Below are 26,134 nucleotides of genomic sequence, written 5' to 3'. Positions count from 1 at the left end.
CCACTAAGTTTCGACGCATTACTAAGAACCCCGTAGACGACATTAAACGCGAAGCCAATAGAATCATAGAAACTGTCAACGCAGCCACTAACGCCTTACACCTATCTAGTATTTCTGGAGATTACAACCTCTACATGGGTGCTGTGGAACGTCGGGTATTCGCCAACATCGAGAAGCTGTCTATGTACGTCCGGTATATTGACGACACTTTCATCAGCGCCAGCATGGTGAAAGAAATAGAGCGGCTGCTACAAGCCTTCCACGACCACAGCAGACTCAACTTCACATCGAACATTGCCGTGACCGTCGCCTCCCCTTCCTTGACGTCCTCGTCGGGCAAACAAGAGGAGCGCTTCGTAACACAGGTGTATACAAAAACCCACGAACCTGGGCATGTGCCTGAACGGCGAGAGCGAGTGTCTTCGTGGAAGGACACGCACACTGAATTAGAACGTGTTGCCCAAGTTTTAATTAACAAACGGGTATTCCAACCGGGACATCACTAAATGCATTCGCAGAAACATCGATAAATGGTATCAGCAGGAGCCTCGTCCGCTGCCCTTGAAGACGTCACTCTCTTTTACAAGGAGTATTCCATAAGAAATACAAAGAGGACGAGCGAGCCCTTCGTACCATCATAGAAAGGAACGTCTCCCCCACGGACCCTGCGAAAAAAGTGAAACTAATAATTTACAACAAGAGCAAGAAGACCAGTGACCTGATTATGAAAAACAATCCAGCCCCCGTGATGCAGGACCCTCTCAGAAACTAACGTTGTCTACCAGTACAAATGCCCTGTCCGGAATGCCCCAGCGCTTACATTGGTATGACGACTATGCGATTTTCGAAGAGGATATCCTGCCACGCTCAGGAAGGCGCCATCCATAATCATGCCAAAAACGTCCATAATCCAGGATAACTAGGAATGACATTATTCCAATATCAGAATTATCGATAAGGCAGCAGACTACCGTCGCCTCCGCCTCTTGGAGGCCCTACACATCGGGAAGGAGAGACCCAGCCTCAACACCACCCAAGAGACTTCACTCCTCCCGACGATGGCACGTAGGGCGCCGCCCGCCAGCACCATAGAGCCGATTGAACGGGCCAATCAGGTGCCCCCATCTATCGGCAATGACCTTCCCAATACTACACTCCCAGTCTCCAGCGTCCGCACGAGAAGAGCAGTGCGAGCTTCCACCTCTGCAAGACGGCTTGACTCAGGGGACTTAATCCTCTGTTTTAGCCAATGAAAACGCAGCGCCCATCAGACAGAGCACCTGGGACACAATAAATACCGCCGAACGACCCCATTCCAATCAGTTCACGCTCACCTTTCCTTGAAAATGAACCGATTGATACGGTTGGAAACGTTGGGAATTCCGTTACGCCCTTAGACTAAGATTTGGTTAACCACTTTTGTTATCATTTCAATAAATTTATTATTTTTAGAAAAACATTTCTTTCACCGAGATATGAACATCGGCCAGCTATTAGCAAATATCAGCCCTGATGAGAAGAGAATAATAAGAAGAATTGAAAAGACCATTATAAAATCAATTCCACTGATGCTGCCATCATCTTTACAAAACATGTTTGAGAGAGGGTCTCCTACCTTCATATTTTTTATTATTATTATTATTATTATTATTATTATTATTATTTTTTATTATTTTTATTATTATTATTATTTTTATTATTATTATTATTATTTTTTATTATTATTATTTTATTATTTTTTATTATTCTTTATTATTTATTTATTTATTATATTTTTTTATTATTTTTTATTATTTTATTATTTATTATTTATTATTTATTTATTATTATTATTATTATTTATTTTTTATCATTTATAATTTATCATTTATTTTTTATTATTTGTTATTTATATTTTATTATTTATTTATTTTTTATTATTATTTATTTATTATTTATTATTATTTATATTTATTATTATTTATTATTTATTATTTATTTATTATTTATTATTTATTATTATTATTATTTATTATTATTTATTTATTATTATTATTATTATTATTATTATTATTATTATTGATTATTATTATTATTATATTATTATTATTATTATTACATTTATTATCTTATTATTATTATTTATTATTATTTATTATTATTATTTTTTATTTTATTATTTTTTATATTTATATTTATTATTATTATTTATTATTATTTATTATTATTATTATTATTATTATTATTATTATTATTATTATTATTATTATTATTATTATTATTATAAAATATAATTATTATTATTTTTATTATTATTTATTTATTTATTATTTATTATTATTATTATTATTGTTTTTTTTTTTTTTTTTTTTTGCTCTATCACAGTCCTCCAATTCGACTGGGCGGTATTTATAGTGTGGGGTTCTGGGTTGCATCCTGCCTCCTTAGGAGTCCATCATCACTTTTCTTACTATGTGTGCCGTTTCTAGGATCACACTCTTCTGCATGAGTCCTGGAGCTACTTCAGCCTCTAGTTTTTCTAGATTCTTTTCAGGGATCTTGGGATCATGCCTAGTGCTCCTATGATTATGGGTACGATTTCCACTGGCATATCCCATATCCTTCTTATTTCTATTTTCAGATCTTGATACTTATCCATTTTTTCCCTCTCTTTCTCTTCAACTCTGGTGTCCCATGGTATTGCGACATCAATGAGTGATACTTTCTTCTTGACTTTGTCAATCAACGTCATGTCTGGTCTGTTTGCACGTATCACCCTATCCGTTCTGATACCATAGTCCCAGAGGATCTTTGCCTGATCGTTTTCTATCACTCCTTCAGGTTGGTGCTCATACCACTTATTACTGCAAGGTAGCTGATGTTTCTTGCACAGGCTCCAGTGGAGGGCTTTGCCACTGAATCATGCCTCTTTTTGTACTGGTTCTGTGCAAGTGCCGGGCATTCACTTGCTATGTGGTTTTATGGTTTCATTTTTCGTATTGCACTTCCTGCATATGGGAGAGATGTTATTTCGTCTATCGTTCTTTGAACATATCTGGTTCTTAGGGCCTGATCTTGTGCCGCTGTTATCATTCCTTCAGTTTCCTTCTTTAGCTCTCCCCTCTGTAGCCATTGCCAATTGTCATCGCTGGCTAGTTCTTTAGTCTGTCTCATGTATTTGTCCGTGCATTGGTTTGTTGTGCCAGTCCTCTGTTCTTTCTGTCTTTCTCCTGTCTCTGTATATCTGGGTCTTCATCTACTTTTATTAGTCGTTCTTCCCATGCACTCTTTAGCCACTCGTCTTCACTGGTTTTCAGATATTGCCCCAGTGCTCTGTTTTCGATGTTGACTCAGTCCTCTATACTTAGTAGTCCTCTCCCTCCTTCCTTTCGTGTTATGTATAGTCTGTCCGTATTTGCTCTTGGGTGTAGTGCTTTGTGTATTGTCATATGTTTCCTGGTTTTCTGATCTATGCTGTGGAGTTCTGCCTTCGTCCATTCCACTATTCCTGCGCTGTATTCTGATTACTGGCACTGCCCATGTGTTTATGGCTTTTATCATATTTCCGGCATTGAGTTTTGACTTGAGTATCGCCTTGAGTCTCTGCATATATTCTTTCCTGATCGTGTCCTTCATCTCTTGGTGTTTTATATCCCCTCCTTCCATTATTCCCAGGTATTTGTATCCTGTTCTCATCTATGTGTTTGATGTTGTCCCATCTGGTAGCTTATCCCTTCAGTTCTCGTCGTTACTTTGTCTTTTTGTATGTGACTAAGGCGCATTTTTCTATTCCAAACTCCATCCTGATGTCCCCAGATACAATCCTTACAGTCTGGATTAGGGTATCTATTTCATTTATGCTCTTACCATACAGCTTGATGTCGTCCATGAACATCAGATGGTTGATTCTGTTGCCTCTTTTCTTGAGTTGGTACCCAGCATCCATTTTCTATAGTACTTTTGTCATGGGAATCATGGCTACTACGAAGAGTAATGGGGACAATGAGTCGCCCTGGAAGATCCCTCTCCTGATATTAACCTCTGCTAGTCTTATTCCAGAGCTTGTAAGTTTTGTATTCCAGTTGCGCATTGTATTTTTGGTTGTCTTCCCCTCTTAGTTGGCTGTATAGTCTTTTCTGGTATGGTTCCGAATAGTTTTGTTCTGTTGGTATCCCTTATTCCTGTTCATGTACCGTTGGATCTTATGTGCTGTGGCCTTAAGCCTCTGTTTTACATCTTCTATTGTGTTGTTTTAGTCCCCTCTCTTGTACTTTGTATTTCTCGTTGAGTTCCTCCCTTGTTTTCTTGCTTCTTAGCCTTTTTTCTGCCATCTCTTTCAGTTTACTCAAGTCAGATCTCATCACCAGGATTTGTTTTTCCAGGCGCCTTTTCCAAGGAGGTTGCTGTTTGGTTTCTGTTCGGCTGTTGCTGTGGTGTTGGTTGTTCGAATCCCATCAGTTCTGCTACTAATCTTGCTCCTGCATATGTCAAGTTATTTGTTTCTGTGATACTGGTGGTGTGTATTATGGCCATATTTCACTGACCTCACTTGTTTTCTCCCTTAATTTCCTTGGTGTTGTAGGCTTTCATGGAGGGGATCTTTGTTCTCTCTGTATCTGGCTCCATCCATTGTCTAATCTTTTCTACCCATTCCGTCCTCTCTGTTACTTCGTCGGTGTTTCTTCGTGTGTCGTTGTTTGATACCTCATCCTCCCTGTCGTCTTCTGTGGCATCGTCTCTCAGTTCGTCTTCGTGTAATTCGTTGTCTTGTGAGCATAGGTTAATATCAGGAGAGGGATCTTCCAGGGCGACTCACTGCCCCACTACTCTTCGTAGTAGCCATGATTCCCATGACAAAAGTACTACAGAAGATGGATGCGGGTACCAACTCAAGAAAAGAGGCAACAAAATCAACCATCTGATGTTCATGACGACATCAAGCTGTATGGTAAGAGCATCAAGGAAATAGATACCCTAATCCAGACTGTAAGGATTGTATCTGGGGACATCAGAATGGAGTTTGGAATAGAAAAATGCGCCTTAGTCAACATACAAAAAGGCAAATAGTAACAACGAGACTGAAGGGATAAAGCTACCAGATGGGAGGCAACATCAAACACCATATATGAGACAGGATACAAATACCTGGGAATAATGGAAGGAGGAGATATAAAACAACCAAGAGATGAAGGACACGATCAGGAAAGAATATATGGAGAGGACTCAAGGGCGATCCTCAGTCAAAACTCAAACGCCGGAAAATATTGATAAAAGCCATAAACACGGGATGGGCAGTGCCAGTTAATCAGATACAGCGCAGGAATAGTGGAATGGAACGAAGGCAGAACTCCGCAGCATAAGATCAGAAAACCAGGAAACAAATGACAATACACAAAGCACTACACCCAAGAGCAAATACGGACAGGACTATACATAACACGAAAGGAAGGAGGGAGAGGACTACTAAGTATTAGAGGACTGCGTCAAACATCGAAAAAACAGAGCACTGGGGCAATATCTGAAAAACCAGTTGAAGACGAGTGGCTAAGAGTGCATGGGAAGAAGGGACTATAAAAGTAGATGAAGACCCAGAAATATACAGAGACAGGAGAAAGACAGACAGAACAGAGGACTGGCACAACAAACCAATGCACGGACAATACATGAGACAGACTAAAGAACTAGCCAGCGATGACAATTGGCAATGGCTACAGAGGGGAGAGCTAAAGAAGGAAACTGAAGGAATGATAACAGCGGCACAAGATCAGGCCCTAAGAAACCAGATATGTTCAAAGTACGATAGACGGAAATAACATCTCTCCCATATGTAGGAAGTGCAATACGAAAAATGAAACCATAAACCACATAGCAAGTGAATGCCCGGCACTTGCACAGAACCAGTACAAAAAGAGGCCATGATTAAGTGGCCAAAAGCCCTCCACTGGAGCCTGTGCAAGAAACATCAGCTACCTTGCGTAATGAAGTGGTACGAGCACCAACCTGAAGGAGTGATACAAAACGATCAGGCAAAGATCCTCTGGGACTATGGTATCAGAACGGATAGGGTGATACGTGCAAACAGACCAGACGTGACGTTGATTGACAAGGTCAAGAAGAAAAGTATCACTCATTGATGTCGCCAATACCATGGGGACACCAGAGGTTGAAGAGAAAGAGAGGGAAAAAAAATGGATAAGTATCAAGATCTGAAAATAGAAATAAGAAGGATATGGGATATGCCAGTGGAAATCGTACCCATAATCATAGGAGCACTAGGCACGATCCCAAGATCCCTGAAAAGGAATCTAGAAAAACTAGAGACTGAAGTAGCTCCAGCACTCATGCAGAAGAGTGTGATCCTAGAACGGCGGACACATAGTAAGAAAAGTGATGGACTCCTAAGGAGGCAGGATGCAACCCGGAACCCCACACTATAAATACCACCCAGTCGAATTGGAGGACTGTGATAGAGCAAAAAAAAAAAAAATAAATAAATAATAATAATAATAATAATAATAATAATAATAATAATAATAATAATAATAATAATAATAATAATAATAATAATAATAATAATAATAATAATGTTCTAGAACCGTGCAGGACATTCGCTGTCACCATTGAGGCAAAGCCCTAAGTTTGTTTGCTTTTTATACACTTAAGTTTCTTAGACCATCGTCGGTCCTTGGGAGACGAGGACTTCGAGAAAGGGGAGTTGGCCTTCGTTGCTGAATCCGACGGTATAATTCAGCGAACTGCACTGCTGAAACATACGCAGGACAGTTTTTCGTCTTCCTCATTCCCTCAGCTTGTACAAAGATATCGTCAATATATCTTGGCATATTGGCGTATGCACAGGTTTTCAAGAACAAAACCACAGTCAAGGCCTACATTCGGAGGGCCCTCACGCACTGTTCTTTCTGGCAAGGACACTCACAGAAGAACTCGACCGACTCACTCAGGTGCTCGTTAATAACGGGTATCCGAATCGACTTATTAGTAAAGAAGTCCGAACAGCGCTGGATCAGTGGTACAGCGAGAGTGAGAGACCGCAGCCCAACCCCCATGAGAAGATCAAACTGTATTACAAAACTAGAATGCATGCACGTCACCATAAGGACGAGGAAGCATTGAGCAAAATCATCAGAGAGAATGTGACCTCTACCGAAGTCAACAAACGAACTCGAACTCGTAATTTATTACCAAAATCGACGTACCCAAACGCGACCTTATCATGAAGCAACCCAGACCCCCCCAGGCAAGAGACCTCTGAAAACAGTCGAATATAGTCTACCAGTTCTTATGCCCCGTCCGTGGATGTCCCGGCTCTTATGTCGGTATGACTTTATGAAACTGTCCAAGAGGATTTCTTGGCCACGCACAAGAAAGGGAGTAGAGGGAAAAAAAACCACAATATAGACTCCACTTTTCTAGCCCGCACTCCCCCCCCAGGGCGCCGTGGCAACCCCCCCCACCCCTCCCCCTCCTGATAAGCTCATGTACATACGTGAGGTTTAAAAAGGGGGGTGGAGGCAAACCTCCCAAACCCCCCAAACCCCCAAACCCCCAAAAAGGGGCGTGACACCCTGACCCCAAATTGACTCCACATTATGATGACTCATGTACGTACATGAGGTCGAAAAGGGGGTTGGGGGCGTGGCCACCTTGTAACTCTACTGGAATAAAAACCAAACATTTCAACCCCCACCACCGACCCCAATTTTGACTCCACTGTTCTACCCCTGTGACGTCACGTAACTCTACGGGAATAAAACCACCCCACCCCGACCCCAAATAGACTCAGTTTCACTGCTTTTTTGCGACTCATGTCTCTTTTTAATTGTTTTTTCAACATAACCGGAACGTTTACCTCATCCTCCTCCTTAAAATCTCTAAATTTATATATGCACATCGCAAATATAGCCTCTATTTGCCTTCTCTCTCTCTCCTCTCCTCTCTCCTCTCTCTCTCTCTCAGCCGTTACATTTTTTTTGTTTTATATATACACAGCTGCTTAGATATTCAGGAGTAATCATGATAAAAAGATATTTGGCGACTGACGTCATCCTCATGTGAGAAAATATATATCAATTTGATATCTCCCCCAATAACCGACAGGGACAATGTTATCTGATGATGAATCACGCACACGCACACACACGAAAGAAACGAGACCTTATCGCCATATTTGCCAAACTGACTTCACCCCCATGTGAAAATTAATTATCATAGAATTTATTAATACTGAGTTTGAAAGAGGTTGAAAATCAAATGACAGATGGAATTGTTATTTTTATATTTTGGTACCAATGCTAAATATAGGGGGAATGAATTAATATTCCATACAAATACATACATTAGAAAAAAAAAAGTGTACAAACACGAATGCGATAATATACGCATTCCCATTTTTAAGAAACAATACTTCAACGAAACACACGGCTACTATATATTTTCTAACCTGTTCCTTCACATCACGCCTAGTATATACCACATACTTCTACTCCAGCACTTTCCCGACCGAGTATCAAAGCGACGTTTCATCTAACACCTCAAAGCTTTTAAATTTAGCTAACAAGTTTCTCATATATAAATCTTCCACGCACCTTTCCTCCAACAGGGATAAATTCTTTTTTATTATAGCCACGCAACATATTTTACCAATTTTGCTCATTTCATCACTGAATGTAGCTAACACAGGTAAATATTGATTCAACCAAGTCATATTAACCAGCCCGCTTTTGAGACCCGATGGCCAGCAGGAATGATAACATATTTGACATAGTCATACGGTGCGGATTTAAATAATTCCTTCCTTCAGTTTTTGTTTTTTTTTTTGACCGAAAGAAAAAAAAAGTGATTGAACCTCATTTTTGTTTGCTATCTCTGCCCAAACGATCGGTGTGATCTTCATCTTTGGAATAAGCCTCACTGTTTTGTGCGTATTCATTATCTTCAATGGGGGCACCGATACCCCCGTATTGGGTTAATAAATTAGATAGGTGGTGGGTAGATCAACTTCTTCATCGCATTCCCAAGATGGTGATATTTTCAGGTCCTTTCACAATGGCGGACCCTTCAATACCCCTATCACGAAGGACAGGCATATAATGCACCAGTGCGAGAATATAAAAAAACCTGCCAATTCGGCATACAGATAAGCTCGAATGACGTCTGCCACCACAGATACTTTTGCAACATAAGATTTTAATACAAGATGGAAACTAAACCATTCTATATCCCTGACTATAAGTTGCCAATAAGTCAACGACCGATTGTAGATCAGTTAATTGAGGAAATGAAGCAGGATGGTGTTATAGTACCTTCTAAATCACCATATAATTCACCTCTCTTGTTAGTTCAAAGAAAGATGGCAGTTGGAGAATGGTAATAGATTATTGGAAATTAAATTCACACACCATCCCAGATAGGATGCCAATGCCTGTTTATAAATGATATGTTAGCTCAATTAGGTGGAGCAAAAAATATACGTCATTAGACTTGCTTAGTGGACATTGGCAAGTACCTTTAGACGAAGAATCCAAGCCCTTAACAGCTTTTAGTACTCATAAGGAACATTTACAGTTTGAAGTCATGACCTTTGGTCTTACATTAGCCCCACTAACCTTTACTCGATTAATGCTCCAAATCTTAGGAGATATAGAGGATGTTTCAGTATACCTAGATGTTGTAGTCATTTGTAGTAAGGACTTCGATAGTCACTTTAAGACATTAGAAACAGTGTTAGAAAGACTGAAGTGTGCAGGATTAAAGATAAAAAAATTAAGAATGTCAATTCATGATGAAATCATTAGAGTATTTAGGACATGTCATCAGTGAAAATGGACTGCGTATGCAGGAGGTAAAATAAAGGCAATTGTAGCATATCCAGCTCCAAAGAATTTGAAAGCCTTTCAGAGAAATTTTTAGGTATGGTAGGCTATTATCGTCCATTTATTAAGGGATTTGCCACCATAGCCAAACCATTAACAGATTTAACTAAGAAGGATGTAGTTTATGAATGGAAGACAGAACAGGAAAGAGCTTTCCAAAAACTCAAAGAAATGATGACAAGAAATCCAATTTTAGTGTGTCCAGCTTCTCAAAGGAATTTTACTTAGCCTGCGATGCTTTTAGTACAGGTGTAGGTGCAGTTTTAATGCAAAAAGGAAAAACAAGAATGAGAGCAGTATATTATGCAAGTAGAGTTTTGAATGCTGCAGAAAGAAATTATAGCACTACCGAGCGAGAGTGCTTAGCTCTATATTGGGGATTACGAAAGTTTAGGCATATATTGCTAGGACATAAGTCAATGTGCTTACAGATCACAAACCCATTTGTGACCTATTCAAGAAAAGAGCTGTCACAAATTATATGAAGTTCAGCAGATGGTTCATAAGTGTATTAGAATTTGCCCCAGAGTTTAGATATATCCCAGGTAGATATAACACTATAGCAGATGCCTTGTCGAGATCGCAAGATGAAATTGAGAAACAAATCACAACTAATACTTTCTGCTTAGTTGTCAGATCATAGATCTAGATTTAGAAAGAGTTCAGATCGAACAGCAAAAGGATGCTAATATTAGAAAAATAGTGGGTAAATAATGTAAAATGAGGATGATCAGTCTGAATTTCAGTTAATTAATGGAATTCTATATAAAACATCAGAAGAAACCGTCAATGCTTGTTTCACTTTTGTTTGGATGGTAACCTAACACACTAACCAAAGAAGTCCTTGAACTAACACACTCTTACAAGTTGTCAGGGATCTCTGGAATAAAAGAAAACATGTAGAACGGTCACTAGAAAATATTTTTTTTTTTGGCCAAATTGCAATGAAGATGCTAAAAGATTTGTTGAAAATTTGTCATATCTGTAACGTAACAACAAGGTACCGTAAATGTAAAGGTCCCTCTTGAGAAATATCTATCAGAATTAACTCCGTTCCAAGTAGTTTCAATGGATTTTATATCCCATTTCCAAACACAACTAGAGGCAACTGTCGGATATTAGTTTTCTTAGATTACTTGACTAGATATGTTGAGATCATTCCAGTCAGAAACAGAGAAGCAACTACTATAGCAGAAGCTCTGAAATCTAGAATAATTACCAGACATCCATGCCCTCAAACATTATTATCTGATAATGCAGGAGAACTTACTAGTGACATTTTAAAGAAATTGTGTGAGTTTTATGAAATTAACAAGTGTCAGGTTACAGCTTATAAACCAAGCTCTAAGGAGCAGTTGAGAGAACAAATCGTAAAATAAGGATGTACTCAAAACTTTAGTGACTCCACAGACTGAAGATTGGGACTTAATTCTTGAAGACGTACAGTTCACCATTAATAACACTGTAAATGAATCTATTGGGGAAAACCCACACTTTCTGTTATAAAGCAAAGGAAAGATAAAGGAAAGGAAAACGCATTTTGTTCGAGAAAGTCGGCAGCTAGGAGGCATTAGCGCATTGTGTTGGAGGTGCCTGTTCTCATGATGGTTCTAGAATCGGCAGGAGTGTTATGGAACTTAACTGGCGCCGACGCGTCATGAGAAAAGCCGCGATTTCTGATGCAATACCTCGTCTAGAGTCATCTAAGAAGTTCCGGTAATCTCGGGAGTCTGTGACGCTCGCCGTAGGCCCCGCCCCCAGTATGCCATATAAATACGATGGACGAAGTAGGAGAAAGCAGAGATCGTCAGAGGGAGTTCATCAGTTAGTCACAGAGAGATATCCTCAGTAAGAGCCACAGATCAGATTATCAGTGAGAGATCCGCAGCAGCAGAGATCATCCGAGAGAGATAAGAAGAGAAAAAAGGGACCGGTGAAGGATCAGAAGAAAAGTTGCTCGAGAGTTAGCTGAATTTGGGCAAGCCATCTTCAGGAGTGGACGACAGAGATATTTCGACGTTGGGGGGAGACTTCAGAGAAGAGACGTTCTGCTAGAGGTTGTGGGAAGTTCCTGTCCCTCGAGTATCAAGAGTAGACATTATTTTTCTGCAATACGGAGTCAAGAAGACGTCGGCAAGCGCAGTTATCTCCCTTTGTGAAGCCATCGTTTCGAGTTGCCAAACTGTCTGGCAAGTACTTCCATTACCTCACTGTTCCCCCAGTTCATGCAGTGTAAGATTCTATTTTTTAATGTAAATAGGAGATACCATTCTGCATTTACCTTTGTTATTAAGCTTGTAAATAAACCTTTGTTGTGTTTAGTGTTTCTTTCTATATTCGTATCCCAGTTTCAACTGTTGGTGTTGAAATTTTTTTTTATTTCATATCGAACCTGAAGCGGACCTCTCTCTCAGAGGCCGTAACATTGGTTTAGGCTATCAACACTATAACAGTTTGAAACGGAGAATATAGAAAGAGCCAGAATGAGTGAGATGGTGAAAGAGTTTATTGAGTCAGGTAAGCTCCTAGGTCTAGAGGGGAATGATCTCCGTGAGTATGTTGAGAAGAAAGAAAGAGAAAAGTATGAGAGAGAGGAAAGAGCGGCTGAGAGACAGGAAAGAGCAGGTGAGAGGGAAGTGCAGCAAGCGAGAGAAACAATGAAAATGCAGCAAGAGAGATAATTAATGAAAATGCAGCAAGAGAGAGAAATGTTGGTAATGCAGCAGGAAGAGAGAGAGAAAGAGCGTATGCATGAGCAGGAAGAAGAGAAAAGTACGTATGTATGAGAGGACGAGAGAGAAAGAGCGTATGCATGAGTTGGAATTGCTCGGTTTAAGGGAAAGTACTCATAACAGTCGGACAGGCGAGAACCGAAAACGAAGCTGACACGTTAGGTATGAGTGCAGTGTTGAAATTAGTACCAAAGTTTGATGAGGAAGATGTTACGACATATTTCATGTGTTTTGAGAAGTTGATGGAACCAGTAGGTTCTCCAATAAAGAAATGTGGACTTTAATAATTTTGCAGTCAATTTTGAGTGGTAGGGCGCTTACTGTGTATAGTTGCATGTCTAAGGAGGAATGTGATAATTACGATAATCGTGAAAGAAACTGTTCTTAGCGCATATAGGTTAGTACCAGAGGTGTACCGTAAGAAATTTAGAAATTTGAGAAATGGATGAAAATATTACGTAGGTAGAATATGGTAAGAAGTTAAAAAGGCTGTTTTTTATTGGTTAACTCGGCTAAAGTTGAAGATTTTTGATGCTTTGAAGAACTTGGTGTTGTTAGAAAACTTCAAAGATAACGTATCCCCTGAGATTAAGTTCGTGGATTCAAACATGAGTAGGTGTCATTATGTTCGACAGGCGAGAAGTATCTTTTGCAGGAGCAACTAGGCTAGCTGACGAATATAGTCTAACTCATAATTTTGAGTGTTAGTAAGAAACGAAATGATCCTTCGTCTGGTAGAGTACAAAGCAATAAAGGTTTCAGTCCTAGTAATAGCAATGCGAGTTAAAAGTGACTATTCATGTTATACATTGCGGAAAACCTGGTCATGACGTCTAAGGTTTGTAAGAGTAAAGTGGCATCTAGTGGCTCAGAATTATCTTGTTTCCGATGTAATGAGAAAGGGCATTTAGCGAGAAATTGGGCAGTAGGAAGGAAGGACGGTAAGAAACCATTATCGCTAGTTAACCTTTCGTCAAGTAGGAATGATGTTATGAGAGAAACTAGGAAAATTTTTGGTGAATTTCTGTCAGAAGGCGTAGTTTCCTCTCTTGGAGGAGTATTTTCAAGGAAAGTAGTCTTGCTTCGAGACAAAAGAGCTGCTGCTCCACTGATTAGGAGAGAGTGTGTCCGACAACGGGCAGAAATCAATATGGAAGAGAAAGTCATGTTAGGTGATTTCCTACACTTGTGTTCTTTGTCCTTTGTTGAAGTTGAATTTAGAAAGTCAGGTAGTGTCAGAAGTGAAACTTGCAGTTGTGGACAGTTTGCCCGTCGAAGGACGTTGACATTATTGTCGATAATGACTTAGCTTTATCCAAGAATGTGAATCCTGTTGTGTGGAATATTCCAGTGCCTGAAATGGTAATAACTAGGTCGGGTTTAGATACAGACATGACTACGGTCATAATTTGTTCGTGGATTCGAACGAGAGTGAGTTCGTGGATTCGAACGAGAGTGGGTTCGTGGATTTGAATGAGAGTAAGTCGTGGATTCGAACGAAAGTAAGTTCGTGGATTCAAACATGAGTAAGTTCGTGGATTCGAATGAGAGTGAGTTCGTGGATTCGAACGAGAGTAAGTTTGTGGATTCAAATAGTGTGATAGAGGTAGCGAGGTTGCTCTTGGCATTAGTGTGGCTGAGAGACCGAACTCTATCGATGTTGACAGTGATAGCCAAACAGAAGGTGTAGCTGTCGAGAGTAACGTAGTAAATGTACCAGTATCTAGTCCTAGTTACGGTGATGAATTAGGCTCTAACATTTTGGATAAGGATGAGCTAGTCAAGTTGCAGAGAGAGGATGAGACACTAACCCGAATTTTTTAATGTGAGCTGGATGATGATCTCGATGATGTGTGTAAGGAAACTTTTTGTTTAAAGGACGAAGTTTTGTGTCATTATGTTCGACCGAAGTCAGGTAATAAAGGGGAAATCACCGAACAATTAGTGGTTCCTAGGAAGCTTCGTGAACTAGTTTTGAAGTTAGCACATGATGAGCAAGGACATTGGGAGTAAATAAACACTTTTCAAGTGTATTATTGTAGGGCGTACTTTTGGCCTAAAATTAAAAATGATGTAAAGAGGTATGTTTTAAGCTGTCATGAATATCAAATTGCAGGGAAACCGATTCAAGTAATTCCCAGAGTTCCGTTGTGTAATATTCCTTCAGTAGGCGAATCTTTTGAGAATGTAGGTATCGATAGGGTCCGACTTTTGCCTAGAAGTAAGGGTAGAGAAGATTGCACAATTAATCTAGAGTATTATAAAAACAATTTAAGAGATGTTTGGGAACTAGCAGAGGAGAACGGAAGCGCTTGGCAACTAGCGAAAGAAAACGCGAGAGGAAGTCAAGGGGAATCTGAAGGGAAACATGATCTTACAGCAAAAGAGAGAATTTTGTGTGTAAGAGATAAAGTTTTAGTACTAGTACAGAAAGAAGGTTCCTCTTTACCTTATAAGTTCGAAGGTCCTTTTTCATTTAGAGGAGAGGGCAAAGGCAATGAATGTAAATTTGCTTCAGAATTATAAAGAATGCCCTGTACCTTGGCCGCCGCCCGATCCCTTGGTAATTGTGTCACAGAAAGAGAAATTAGTTTTGAGAAAGACGCAAGAGGTGTCTTAGTCTTTCAAAGTTTTAATCAGAGTTCAGCAAACGGAAAAAGTAAGAGGGAAGGATAATGTGATAGCTAATAGCCTCTCTAGAGTTTTCAGAATGAGTAGCATAATGACCATTTTCTATTTTGGCACGAGTGGTTGAGTGAATGGAGAAGTATTAAAGCTTTATGCTGAATTGTTCCCCTGCTGCTTAATTCTTGTTTTTCTTTAAAAAAAAAATAAAATTAGTTGATTTTATTTTTTTTGTCTCTTTTGGGGGGAGCGTGTGATGGTAATTGCTTCATAGCAAAGAAAGATAAAGGAAAGGAAAACGCATTTTCGAGAAGTTCGGCAGCTAGGAGGCATTAGCGCATTGTGTTGGAGGTGCCCTGTTCTCATGATGTTTCTATAATCGGCAGGAGTGTTATGGAACTTAACTGGCGCCGACGCGTCATGAGAAAAGCCGCGATTTCTGATGCAATACTCGTCTAGATTCATCTAAGAAGTTCCGGTAATCTCGGGAGTCTGTGACGCTCGCCGTAGGCCCGCCCCCAGAATGCCATATAAATGCGACGTACGAAGTAGGAGAAAGCAGAGATCGTCAGAGGGAGTTCATCAGTTAGTCACAGAGATATATCCTCAGTAAGAGCCACAGATCAGATTATCAGTGAGAGATCTGCAGCAGCAGAGATCATCCGAGAGAGATAAGAGAAAAAGGGACCGACGAAGGATCAGAAAAAAGAAAATTGCTCGAGTGTTGGTTGAATTTTGGTCAAGCCATCTTCGGAGTGGACGACAGAGTTTATTTCGACGTTGGGGGTGGGAGACTTCAGAGAAGAGACGTTCTGCTAGAGGTTTTGGGAAGTTCCTTTCCCTCGAGTATCAAGAGTAGACATTATTTTCTAAAATATGGAGTCAAGAAGACGTCGGCAAGCGCAGTTCTCCCTTTGTGAAGCCAACGTTTCGAGTTGCCAAACTGTCTGGCAAGTACTTCCATTACATCACTGTTCCCCCACAGTCATGCAGTGTAAGATTCTATTTTTTAATGTAAATAGGAGATACTATTCTGCATTTACCTTTGTTAGTAAGCTTGTAAATAACCTTTGTTGTGTTAGTGTTCTTTCTATATTCGTATCCCAGTTTCAACTGTTGGTGTTGAAATTTTTTTTTTATTTCATATCGAACCTGAAGCGGACCTCTCTCTCAGAGGCTGTAACACAGAAAAGGATGCCAAATACCTAGTTAGACGATTCAACTCCACCCAGACATACTTATAATTACGAAGACTACGTTGCGTGGAAAATAAGACGGACTTTCGAGACAGTAAAAGGTACAAGGGCTCGATTGAAGGAGTTACATCAAAAGTCTAGGAAGTATTACAACCAGAAATCAACAGTTCCAGATTTAAAAATAGGGCAACAAGTATATGTGCTTAATCATAAAGTTGAAGGACCTAATATTAAAGTAAGTCCTAAATTCCAAGGTCCATATAGAAAGGTTAAAGTTAAATAAATTCAAGCTAATGCATGAATCAACTTTAAATGAAACTGTTGCACATTGGAACCATATTAAAATAGTACATTCCGACATTTGGTCAGAAGAACATTTAAAGGATTGTAAAGATTTAAAGGAGTCAAGTAGTAATGAAAACAGTATCATAAATGATTTCCTGTTCTTCATCAGCATTAGTGACTCCGAGATACAATATAAGGAAAAGCGCAGAACGAGGTACTATCATGACTAAAGTCATTGATGCAACTAACAAGAACCAAGAATTGATTATTAAACTGAAGGACTTTGTTAACAATATAGCTCAGAATATTACAACAGAGATAAATGATCTAAACAGGTCACATTTTGTGAATCAGTTAATGTTTGAAACAGAGTCATTCCTGTTAAATTATAAGGAACTTTTGAATGCAGTTATGTTAGCCGCAAAGAACATTTTATCCCCATACCTCATCAGTCCTAGTGAGTTAAACCATGTAATTGAAAAATGTATGTTAGATCATCACTTCAAACCGCTCGTGCGCAATGTCCTTACTTACTATAGCTTAATAACTGTGAAAAGGGTTTCTGATCACATTGTATTGGTAATACCATTCAACAATAATGAAGTTAATAACTTGATATCCATTTACCCTTTTCCAATGCTAGTAAATAACAAGTCAATTGTTTTGAACCAAGACATAGTACATTTTGCATTGCAACAAAATTCACTTCTGTTGGTGCAACTAAGTGACAAAGATTTTGATGATTGTATCATGCTTGAAGCCAATGAGTTTGTTTGTAATATACAGAGTTTTTATGAGCCAATTAACAAATTGTATTGCATAAATGATTTGGTTAATGACAGGAATGGTGAGAATAACTGTGAGTATATCCCTTACAATCCTGATTTCAAAGCTCAAATTTTGTATGATGAAATGGTAGTGTTTTCACAGAATCAAGTAACAGCTAAGGTCACTTGTAGGGATAACCAATCTCAGATAATGTTTAAAAACATCAAATCCTTTGTGACATCTTGTGAGGTAGTTATTTTGAATTATTTGTACTACAAGCCTACCATTTTTGCTACTTACACCTTAAACTTATCTAGCAACATAAATCATTTTGAACATGTCAAAGATTTCAAATAGTCCAAACTTGAGTTAGAATCATTTGACAAACTTGAAGCAGCTAATCATTTTTTCCATGTATACAAGACTGATATTTCCCCCATTATGTCCATGGTAAATATTGTTTTGTTATTGCTCACCATACTAGCTTTCATATGTATTGTTAGAGTGTTAGTTGTTAACAAGCTCAACACCATTAAGGCTTTACTGAATAACTTGCCTTCAAGTAACTGATATTCTAACATTGTTGGATATATTGCCATTTATGATTACTTTCAACATTGTATTTTTTTATATATAAGTATTTTGATAATTTTAGGCATGGAGGTCACTGCCTGTAGGTGGCCGAGTGTGACATCACAAGAGTAACAACAGGAGTCTGTCTATAAATATGTAGGGACAATTAGATAGGAAAATCCACTGTAGAAATATATATAGAGTGAGGGTAGAGTAATGAAAGAATCTACCAGGAGAGGTAGAAAAGGGCAGTTTCAGACTGCAGAAATTGCATTTTCGAAAACGAGATTAAACACAGGCAGCAGTTTGCCAAAACAGTAAATTGCAAACTCCAGTGGAAAATCTGAACTTTGACACCTTCAGTGGGTGGTTACCGTAGACTAACATAACCAATAAGACTAATCTATGGGTGGCACCAGAAGTAAGGAAAGCCACTCAAGAAGTAGTAGGATGTGTCTTAGTAGAAGTTAAGGAGGAGCTTAACTGTATGAGTTAGGTTCAGACTTCACTTGAGCTCTCTGAGAAGTTCAGCTAGGATCTAAGCCTTATACGGGGAGGCTATGTCCATTCTCCCTCTGTTCATTGTGTAGTGTTGTGTAAAACTTTTGAACTGTGACTTAGAATATAAGTAAGATAAATTAAGTGGTGTTTAACTTGCCCAGAATCTAAGGATAAGTATCCCTGCCAACCCTTCCTGAGAGACTGGAAAATGAAAAGAAATTAATCTACAATGTTTCTAAGAAAAGAAAAACTCACCACAAGTGACAATTGAAGGTTAGCCCATATAACAGATAACCTTCCAAACATTACCAATAAGCTACCGGAGAAGACTGACTATAAAGAGAAGAGAAGAGAGAAAGAGAATAAAAGAAACCCGTAAGGACATAAAGCAAACCCAAACAACAACGAAGAAAATAAAACAAGCTCAACACTTATGCCGGCGCGCAATCTTGCTCAAGGAGCGGCCTGTCATCGAATCTTTATTATCATTCAGAATAAATAACCCAATTCATATGGAACAAGAAGCCCACCACAGGGGCTACTGACTTGAAATTCTTAAAGCCCCCAAACAATGTTATGTTGTTCATTAGGAAGAAGAGAGGAGATGAAAGGAAATACGGAGAGAAGCGATCTCACTTATTAAAAAAAAAAAAAAAGCATAAAGATGGCTGTGATAAATAGCAATAAATTAAAATCACTGTGTGCTGTTCTGGAGATAAAGGTGGTTTTATGCCAGCACGGTGTATCACTCTTAGAACAGCTTCTGAGTGAAGCTTCAACCCGTAGAGGAGTAAATAATGGTTGGACTTGAGAGTGAATTTCCTGGAGGAGAAATGGCACGAAACTCTACAGGCGGGAACCACCTTTCACGCTAACTTAATAGCTCAATAGGTTAGTTAGGTTAGATCTCTCTCTCTCTCTCTCTCTCATCTCTCTCTCTCTCTCTCTCTCTCTCTCTCTCTCTCTCTCTCTATATATATATATATATATATATATATATATATATATATATATATATATATATATATATATATATATATATATATATATATATATATGTATATGTATGCAATGTTCATATATAGTATAGATAGAGGTTCATGCAAATGTGGAAATCCTCGATAGATTAACATGACTAAAACATACGATCATCAGAATCGTCTCTCTCGTTTGAAGCGAATCGAGGACATCCAATGTTTAGGAAATAAAAAAAAAACATCCTTTGTCGTTTAGAGATAAAGATGGGAATGAAAAGAAGGCAAAAGACTTATTTATATCTCTCGAGAAATCTACTGAACTAGCAGCTACAAGGAGGAAGCTTTGTGTTAACTGTCTCAGACAATGACAGTATCTGTGTGACTGAGATTCAGTCAGTGTTGACGAAGTTAACGTCGGGAGACTGAACCTCTTCCCAAACCTTTTTGGATTATTTATAAGCTAACGTGGACTCCTAAAGGTCTGTCATATATATATATTTTTACGTATTAGCTCGGCCTTGAGAGAGGCTCGATATGTAAACAGAATAATTGAGGAATTTCAAGGTGGAATTAATTGAACTTACCGTAAAACGGATAGTTAGTGATAATTTCTTTAGAGGAAAAGGTAGGTCACCAGAAAACTCAGCTAAATACTTTACAGCTATTTATTTACAAAGAGGCTCGTACTGGCCTGGAGAAAAGTAAATGCAGCGTCCACACGTTGGGACTTATAATCTCTCACAAATGGATAGCTGGCTAAAATGTGATTTGATAAAAGCTGGTTTCATAAACTTGGGTAATGCAACACTTGTGGGCAGAGAGACTGGGCACGTGACTCAGGGAATCTGGAAAAAGAATCCCAGATTAAACAAGATAAAAGAAAAAGGATTTATTGCCCAATTTCAATTGTTTAGTTCTCTAACACTGGGGAAAAGGAACTTTTTAATGTTTCACTGAGGTATGCAATGACTTCATTGGTCTGGGACGATCACACAAGGGGAAGCATGCGGCCATGAGGCAGTGAGAGGGAACAAAAGGATGAGTTCTTTTTGGTTTTGAAATTGAATTGGGAAAAATGAGGATCAAATAGATAATAGGAGGTAAGGGACTGGCAATATGCTGTTTCACAAGACGTACCTGGATGTCGTGTTCCGTAGATCTTTGTAGAAAAACGTGGCCTGGCTTTGTCTTAGGCCTGGGTCTATTGGCGCGCCACTCACGCCCTGGATAGGCCTAACAGGAAGGCAGGTGGTCGGACATCCGTCCGAGGTCGCGTCTTGCAGTCGACTGGGGCTGAATCCAGGTGTTTTCCATGGGTGTTGGGAGTCAGCTTAACCCCCCACGGGCAGGGCAAATCCTGGAAACAGAACATACAGCCAGCAGAGGGTTCACAGGAAAAAGAGCTTAAGATATAGGTCTAAGAAGTACCAATCTGCCTACATCCTTCCCTTTTGAGATACGTCCCTAAAGCTGACAAAAGACTATTTTCCCCCAACTGGGGAACTCGCTACCTCTGGCTGGCGGTTTTTGGTTTCCCGCGTTTACTAAAATCAGCTGATATTTGGAGGGAACATGGCTGCCGTTTTCCAAATCAAACTAATTAATTAATTTCTGGGTAGACGAACGATCTATAAACGTCACAATATATATATATATATATATATATAATATATATATTATAATATATATATATATATATATATATATATGTGTGTGTGTGTGTGTGTGGTGTGTGTGTGTGTGTGTGTGTTGTGTGAGTGTGTGGAGTTCCACCAGAGAGAGAGAGAGAGAGACAGAGACAGAGAGAGATAGTACTATGGAGGTTACTGCTCATATACTTGTCATTAAATCAGAACTTTACTTGCCTGTGATGAATATACGATGTAGACCTATATTATTCTTGATTGCATAATGTAGACCTAAGGAAGAAAACGCACATCAAACAGATTACTTGAAGTGTAAACCATAAAAAGCGCTAATATTTTGAGGGAATAACCTTGAAATTACTTTGTATATTGGGCTAGAGAGAGAGAGAGAGAGAGAGAGAGAGAGAGAGAGAGAGAGAGAGACCTTGAAAGTGCTTGATCATCGAACCACTTACTGTTAATAAAAAAAAGTGAGATAGCAACACGCACATCTCTGAGTGACGGTGTTTGGGAGTTGGTGGGCGTGAGTTGTTTATCAGAGTGGGGGGAGAGAGAGAGAGAGAGAGAGAGAGAGCGTTTCTCTCAACAGACGTAACATGCGTCTAACGCTGTGATGTGTTACACCATTTTGCTGTGAAACCACCTTGTCTGGAGTATGTGTATGCACATACGGTGTAAGTGTATGGTTGTTGTACTGTTAATCAGAGTCAAAGTATATATGGTCTGCTGAACTCGGCAGTGGAGACGGAGCTAATACTGTGACATCACAAGAGTAACATGTCCCGTGCTTCTCCATTGAATTATTTAAAGAAGCTTTAGTTTTTATACATTTATTCCATATCACATGGTGTTTTTGATAAAATCTTGATAAAATCTGTAGAGGTAAGATATAGGGTCTGCTCAACTCGGCAGTGGGGGCGGAGCTAATACTGTGACGTCACAAGAGTAATACTTCTCGTCCTTCTCCATTGAATTACTTGAAGAACCCTTAGTTTTTTTACATTTAATCCATATCGCATGGTGATTTTCATAAAACCTTGATAAAATCTGTAGAGAGGTCACATGTTTGATTTTTTAATACCCATTCTCTCATTTAGTCACCAAGCATTGTTGTATTGCACATAAAATATAACAGTTTGAACACACACAGCTACTCCAGCTTTCTTCATATGTTTATTCTTTACTTATTTATTTACCTACCTATATACTGGTTTGCTGTATTCTCTTCAAGTCCATTTTTTATAACATGACAACTCTCTCTCTCTCTCTCTCTCTCTCTCTCTCTCTTTCAGGTAGTAATATTAAAATTTTAAATAATTCTTTAGAAAATTTATTTAGTTCTGTCACTGTGTTCATACCTCACTTTGAAAAGCAACTTTTTTATGCTAAAGGTTAGAATGATAGATTAATTATATTTTCCAAATCTTACTATGAATACTTATTGTTATGCAATAAATACAAAGAAAATGTGGATACAGGCAGTGTAAAAAATGACAGTTGCATTTGCACGACTTGACCACAAAAAAGAAAACAATATCAAAAGTATAAGGTATAAGGTATCAAAGGAATAAATGATGAAGAAAATGATACAGGGAACACATTTCCAGCAAATTTCTCATTAGCACTTCATATCACATAAATATACTTCGGAACACATAAGTTTACATATAACACAAAATGTATACATAAAGGTATTAATTATGCATGCCTCAAACGATTATAATATTTTCGGAAAAAGGTACAAAAAGGTATTCGTCAGTCTGACTGGATGTAACTGATGATGTTTCACAAGGAGCGGGGCTAGATTTCAGATCTCCCACGAACGCTTAATTTTTATAATTTTTGCATGCTTAGATAATTTTTTTCTGTGCGCTATTATGGGTTTGAAAGTAATTGCAATTGTAATGTGTCATATACCAATTGAAAGGGCATTCTTTGTACTTTTACATGGTATATGGAAAAATGTAATAAGATGAAAAATTATGTAAAAAAAAATGTGGTAAATATTTACATAAAATTTAAAAATTTTGGTCCATCTTTGACCTAGAATTCCTCAAATATTTCTGAGAACACCTATCAATTTATTTATGCATTATATAGTAAATTTTATCAGCTTTCTAATCCATTTTTCAGTTTCTTTCTATCATCATCCCTTAGTTACGCAACGAAACGTGAATGTGTGTAGGTTGACGGATGAAGTAATTGCACATTTTTGTGTGCATAGATAATTTTTTCTGTGTGCGCTTGTGGATTTGAAATTATCATAATTGTAATGTACCATATATCATTTGAAAGAACATTCTTTTTACTTTAACGTAGTATACGGCAACATGTAATAAGAGGAAAATTTATATAAAAAACTGCCATCGCAAAAATAGTTATACAAAATATAGTTTCATAAAGATATGGTCCTTTTGTAACTCATTACGTTTCACAAGGGCGGGGATAGGTTTTAGTACTGCCTCGTGAGCAGACCCGATATACTTTGACTCTGGTCTGAACGACCTCAGAAATGACCCAACCGTCGATCTAACTTCCTATTGACCTATTAAGTGAAATTCAGTCTCTCAAGTCAAACTTTCATTTTCTCCTCTACGGGTTGAAGCTTCATTCAACGGCTGCTCCAAAAGTGATACACCGTGCTGGCATAAAACCGCCTTCATCTCCAGTAACAGCACAGTGAGTTTAATTCATTGCTAATTATATCACAGCCATCTTTATATCTTCATTTTTAATAAGTGAGATCGCTTCTCTCTGCATATTCTTTCACTTCCTCTGTCTTCTTCTTCCTAATGAACACCATAACATTCTTTGGGCTTCAAGAATTTCTTGTTCCTTATGAGTTGGGTTATTTATTCTGAATAATAATAACAATTCAATGACGGGCCGCTCCTTGAGGAAGATTGCGCGCCGGCATAAGGCTTCATTCACCTCCAATAGCAGCCAGCATCAAAACATACCTAACTCATTTCTGACCCGACAAAAGCAGTGATTCTTATTATGAGGCTGTTTTCAGAATTACGAGGAAGCGCTGCTGCTGCTGCTGCTTGCTGTAATTAACTCTACGCGCTTGTACTACATAATAATAATAACTAAGCGCAATTCATTCTCTTCAAGGGATTATATCTGCTCCAACAAAATGTCATTTCCTTTTCAATTTCATCTTCATGGCAATAAAAATGTTCTAGAAAGTTTCAGCAACCCTCTTCAGTTTGGTTCAACCAATAGTGGGTCCTAACGAGGCCCAAAATCCCAAAATTTGGCAAGAGTAGACACACTCATACCTTCAAAAACGAAGGTAATATAAGAGAGGGTCGCTGGTTTAGCTCCCGATCCCAGGGACGTGACGTTCGGTCTATTCAGGACCCACTTAGAGGAGGTCGGCCTAACAGGAGATTATCGATGACTCACCGACCTGGGATGTCATCTGAGCCAAACCTCACTGAGGCTCACTCACTCTGACCTAACTCACACTCTCAGTCACTTCCTCATACCTGTTAAGGACACTAACATCCTGCTCTGGTTAAGGATTGATTTTAAGGAAAATGCCCAGTAACTGCTCTGTTTTCGGCTGTTCAAATACTAAATCAAAAACAAAAGATACTGGAGTGAAATATTTTCGATTTCCAAAGGACGATGAGTTAATCAGCCAGTGGAAAAATGCATGCCGTCGTGCAGACACAATAAACTATAAACATGCAGTCATCTGTTCAGATCACTCTGCCGCCGACGATTATGCAGACGACATGAAGTCACGCCTTTTAAATTGTGAACCCAGGAGGAACAAGAGAATATTGAAAAAAGGTGCTGTGCCGTCTCTTCATCTCCCACGTGGTTAGTACAATTTCTTTAACAATAATAACCTATTTATTTGTGTTTTCAAATAAATTTGTTCATATGCTCATAGAATATATAAAACATAAAAAATATCTCCCTAATGTTGTTTTTATCCTTTTTTCAGGAGTGCTTATAACCTCATCATCTGTTGCAAGGAAGAGTGAAGAAACGGAACGATAAGAAGAGTGTGCAAGAACTTTGTCAAATGAGCAATGAAGACAGCAGTGCTTTTGTTACGACTGACATTGCAGCTGAAACTGCAATTGAGTGCCCTGGATATAGTGCTGATGAATCTTCTATTTCCGAAGTGATTTCTGGGGTCATTCCAGAGAAGGTAAAAAGAGTTACAACAGCTTAGGGATGAAGTGAAAAAATTGAAAGAAAATTTTTTGCTTAGAAAGGAAAATTCTGGACTACGAGAAAACGTTGAGCAAATTATCAGAAATGTGGTGATAAAAATAAACTGAAAGTATCTTAAGTCCATTATTTAGTAAGACTCAAATAAAAGCTATTGTAACCAAAGAAAGGGTTCGCGAATGGAGTAATGAAGATATTGCCTCTGCCTTGACATTAAGAAGTTTGAGTCCTAAGTGTTACAAATATTTAAGGGTTAAAAAGGGATTCCCTCTTCCTTGTGCCTAGTGTTCCTATGATTATGGGTGCAATTTCCACTGGCATATCCCATATCCGTCAAACCTTCTTATTGCTATTTTCAGGTCTTGATACTTATCCATCCCCCCCCCCCCCCCTCTTTCTCTTCAACTCTGGTGTCCCATGGTATTGCGACATCAATGAGTGATACTTTCTTCTTGATTGTGTCACGTCTGGTCTTTTTACACGTATATATTATCTCCAAATGCTTTCTTATATGAGACTTGTCGAGTGAAGGAATAACTGTATCATAAAAGGTGATTTTCATTGTAATATACGATACTGCAATCTGTCAGGGAATATGACCCCGCCTCTCTCTCTTTCTCATCCTCAGTTCACATTCAGCATTTGGTATAGAAGGGGGAGCGTCAGTCCAGAAAAAGCTGTCATCAATTCTCAATTGTACTCGGACGCCAGGTAAATGGCCATATCAATCATTAGTTATTTAATTAATTATTTATTTATTTGTTG

This window comes from Macrobrachium nipponense, chromosome 21, assembly GCF_015104395.2.
Source record: "Macrobrachium nipponense isolate FS-2020 chromosome 21, ASM1510439v2, whole genome shotgun sequence".
In the NCBI taxonomy this organism is placed as follows: Eukaryota; Metazoa; Arthropoda; class Malacostraca; order Decapoda; family Palaemonidae; genus Macrobrachium; species Macrobrachium nipponense.
The sequence above is the reverse complement of the archived record's forward strand: the minus strand, read 5'-3'. Positions refer to the sequence as shown.